General features: G+C 27.5%; 1 protein-coding gene across 2 annotated transcripts in view; it reads right to left on the bottom strand.

The window, feature by feature from the left end:
* Nucleotides 1-4,988, bottom strand: part of LOC108687275 — a 9,015-nt gene that overhangs the window by 3,211 nt on the left and 816 nt on the right. The window lies entirely within an intron of this gene.

Below are 4,988 nucleotides of genomic sequence, written 5' to 3'. Positions count from 1 at the left end.
AATTTTGAATATTTTTTTATGTATTTAATATATATTTTTTTTTTTTTTTTTATAAAATTGAAAGATCCACAAACTATAAGTATATAAAATTCAAGAAGTTGAATTAGAATGTTTAAGGATGTGAGAGAAATGTGAAGATATACAAATAAATAAGAGCAGAGGAAGATTTTTTAAATTCAAGAAATTGAAAAACCTAAGAATTGACTGACAGCACACAGAAACATAAGAATTTAAGAACTTGTTATCGTTAAACACTCAATATGGCGGATAAAAATTGTTAATATCATTTATTATCATCTCTCATTTTCTTGTCACTTAGCTCGAGCACTAAAGCAATTAGAAACTAGCTTTCCTAGGTGCATATATGCCACATGCCGTGTTCGAGAATTATTATGGAAAGCACTTGAGCTCGTTGAGCACGTCATCGTCATGACCGAAATGGCTTTAACTGATCGTGAAACCGCCGTCCGAGTTTTGCACATATAGAAAGTAACACGCTTTCCTCGCACTTGCTCCTTGCAAGATCAATTCTCTGCTCCTATTCAAACTTCATCAATAACCAATCATGTGAGTATCATGAGCAAATTTCCTTTCGCCTTGAAATTGCTTTCAGATGATGTATTTTCTACAAACTTACAAGTATAAACGTAAGTTCATAAACATAAGTTAATGCAGTCCGCGCGTTTTTTCATTTCAGGAAATAATTAATTCAGAACTAATTTAATTATCGCACCGTCAAATATTCGCATTCGAAACAAAATAAAGAGAAGAATAATTGCAAGATATTATAAATATTAAAACGATGACGAGAGATTTGCATTCATTTAATTTCATATATAGGAAGTGTAAAAAAAGGCTCTTAAAAACTTGATAAATATTGTATTTAATGCAATGTAAGTTTTGATTTGACAAATATATCTAATGAAAAAATTTTGAGATATATTTAAAATTTATTGTCACAATAATTTAAAAAATTTCAATGGAAATATATTTCGAAAATGAAAATAAAAACCGCACACATAATGTTATATAGATAAAATCATATTTCTATGTTTTCAATTGTCACAGAAACAATATAAATTCTATAAGGCACTAAGTTGTAAGCGAATCAAAAGGGCAATATTAGTTATATAAGAAATACAAGTCAAAGGTAAGTCACTATTTTCCACGTAATATGACGCCTTGCGTAATGCCATTTTTCCACAAACTTGTCGTGCGCTCCATGAGAGAGAGAGAGAGAGAGAGAGAGAGAAGAGACAGAGAGAAAGAGAGAGAGAGAGATTTAAGATTAATATCTTACGATGAATAGGTTGTAAATCATTACGAAGATAAATCATCAAAACTAATTAGAGATCTGAAGATTAAACACACAAACAGTTACGTTTTGATTTCTTAAATTGTATAAATTACAAGACACCTATTAATTATTATTAAGTTTAAAAAGAATCAATTACATATTATATGTTTAAAGAAACTTCATTATATTAATGATGCGATTGTTCTCTCGTGACATTGCTATTAATTATGTTCAGATTTCAGAATAATTTTCTGTGAGTAATTACGCATTGTGTAATGCGAATGTTATGAGCGATAATTAAATAATCTCAGCAAGTTTGCGATTTAAACATAGTAAAGTAAGATGGTACAATTTCAAACTTGGTATAATTTTGAACGAAATAAGATTTAAATCCAATTTTAGGAAATCAAATTAACACTCCGATCTTATTTTTTGAAGGTACTAAAAGATATCAAATAGGAAAAAGCCAAGAAATTAAATTCAAATCTTATTTCGTTCAGAATTGACCAACCATGTTCAAAATTAATACCACTTTACATTTAAAGTTTCTATTAACAAATAGCTTTTCTTTTTTTTCCTTCTTATTAATTATTCAATTTATAACTTATACAATTAAGTAAATATTTATGATTTTTTAAATTATTAATTAATTTTAAAGTATAAAATATAAAATGTATTACATTTGCATTAAAAGGAAAGTTTTTAGCACTCTTTAATGAAACTTCGATGTTTTAATCAGAAAATCTTTATTGGTATCCGAAAATTACCAATATCACCTTAAAAATGATTTAATTAATTGACGAAGTGTTGTAACATTAAGAGTCCTAGTTAGTAATTAATTAATAATCATTGGTGCAACAGAAGTAAAGAAATAAGGAATGTGTGTGTGTGTGTGTGTGTGTGTGTGTGTGTGTGTGTGTGTATTTAAAGAAAATCCTTTACCAGTCTTTTTCCAGCTACGTTCGCTAAGATCTTGATTAAAATCCGAGCAAAGTGAAAGTGAGAGGAGTTATGTGCAAAAATGGTATGTAATGCGTTCAACGAGGCACATGAGATATAATACTACAACAAAGTTCAGTTCATATCTTCATATAAACGACACAATGATTGAAACGATGTCAAAGATTATGAAACAGGTATATATACATTTTTATATAAATTATCAAGGTCATGGTCACCATTCATAGATGCAATTAATCTTCTTCTATTTGATAGACATTTTCTCTAAATTTTTTATAAAACATTTTATTCAAAATATTTTATTAGAGATATAAATTGATTCTGATCTAATATCATTTTAATATTAACATATTTATACGAATATTGACTATGATAATAAATTTAAGACATAAATAAAAAATAGAAGAGTAATAATAACGATAGAAAGAGAGACAGGAAGTAATGCAATAAGCAATTAAAATAGGAGTGCGCGTGAGAAAGGTATGGATAAATGAATGAGATAAGAACAAAATTTGTAAATCAAGACCATTCTTAATTTTATGGAAATGCTGAGAGAATAAATCCTATTCTATTCTATTAACATATTTATAAAAATATGCAAATAAATAAAATTTATTTGCATATCTGAGGATGAGCCAAAACGTCTAATTATTTCATTATATCCATGGAATCATACATTGTTTTTACATTTTTACGCATTGTATATCAAGTTGAGACTCTCAATTGTCCTCCATTATTCCAGTCACTTTGTGCATAAATATTATTCAGAATCAGGTACATACAGAATATATATATATATACAGAATTTCCCGAATTCTTGTAATTTCAATGACGGAATTTCAATGCACTATATATATGCTACATTTGTGTCATTCGTAACATTTACTACTACATATTAAGCGTATTATTGCAATTTCTTATGCTTTTATATTTTTGTTTAAAAACAAAATACAATTCAATTCTTCTCGAATCTGATCACGTTTTAATGACCGAATGTTGATTCTAGTTAATCGTTTTTTTGCTTATTCGATCGGTTTCTCCAATTTCGTCATTAAGAAAATCTCGAAAACTTTCTCCGCGAAGTAAGAGATTATTACTATTGATACAATTTCCGGCGAGATATGTAATAATCTTTTTAACAAAGTCTCTGTTTTATTACATATTCACGTATATTTAACCAGAAGGGCGTTCTCCATGCAGCAACTTACTTTCCGGCTGCCGCGTAAAGAAAGCAATATATTGCATAATGGAAAAAGAGATAGTTGCCCGGTGACTATATCAAAGGCGGCTGTATATAGAGTAATAACTCGACCAGCTGGTTTAAGGAAATCTCAAATAGTCGCCGCTGGGCAACATTTTTCCATAATTTCCTCACTAAATACGATACGCCAATCAATCCGTTTCTCATCGTCATTAATCTTATCTCTCTTTATCGAAATGATTGATTATCGCAATATATTTTAGAATAATATCAACAAAATTTCTTGAATAAAAAAACTTAATTCATTTTTTTTAAGTTTTAATCCAATTTTTTAAAAATCGCATAATAGTAGTGAAAAATAAGGTAGCAGTTTCACTGTCAATTAAATTTAAAAAAAATCTATCTTGAAGATCTGTTGTTTAGTTTCGAAAACATTATAGTTCAATATTTCTAAATTAATGTATATTAATATTATATATTGTTTTATTTAAATTAAAAATAATATAAATTTGACTGTATTGACATTTAAAATTGGTTTAAATTTTTTTTATATTTAAACTAAAGCTATGAATAAAAATAGAGAGAGAGAGAGAGAGAGAGAGAGAGAGAGAGATTTAATAAAATTATAATTTATTTAGACCAACAGAATAAAAATCGTAGAAAAAGTTAAGGCTATTGTATATTGAATATACCTTCGTAAATGTAAAATTGTATTTTAAGCAAAACACTAGTTCTTTCTAGCAAATATTAATAAATAAATATTGATATAATTCAATATACAAATATACAATTTATACGAGCTTACAAAAGCTTTTATCACAACTTTTAAATTGAAACTGATTGTGGCATGTGTGAATGTGTAAAAGAAAAAATGGAAAAATATGAGTGAATTCAAACGTGCGCAATGGCATGTTACAGAAATACTTTCTCTAAGGTAGCAACATTGTTTCAAGTCGAGGGGAGCTCATATTGAGAGACCTCAGAAGTCCGCCCCAACTCTAAGAATTTTATAAAATTAACTCGGTCACGCACGGTGGAACAGGAATTATGACACGTGTCTAGCGAGAGACCAACGAGAACCGGTTGGGCGCAACGCAAAATCATTTATAGTTGCAAGATAAGAAAATCGAGCATTTAAACTGCACTTATCTCAATAGTACAGTCATTAACCCTAAATATCGATCGCATTCTTAGGGGTTAATTAAGTGTTAAATTTCATTATTCGAAATTTTATAAATTTGAAATTTTTCCAAAAGGAAGGGAAACTTCATTAATTAAGAAATTTCAACACAAAATAAAAATTGGCGCATTAGAAAAAATTATATTTATTTTATTATAGAATAATATATTTTAATATTTTATAATTAATAAATGTTAATAAAAAAAGTATTTAAAAAATTTTAATTATAAGAATAGAAAGACAATACTAAATAAAAAATTCAACATATTTTACAACATATTTTGCTTCTTTAAAATTAATTACAAAAGAGGTGTTAAATCTGGAATACATCAAGATCATTTTTAATATAA

This window comes from Atta colombica, unplaced genomic scaffold, assembly GCF_001594045.1.
Source record: "Atta colombica isolate Treedump-2 unplaced genomic scaffold, Acol1.0 scaffold203, whole genome shotgun sequence".
NCBI lineage: Eukaryota > Metazoa > Arthropoda > Insecta > Hymenoptera > Formicidae > Atta > Atta colombica.
This window is presented reverse-complemented; position numbering and strand designations above follow the sequence as displayed.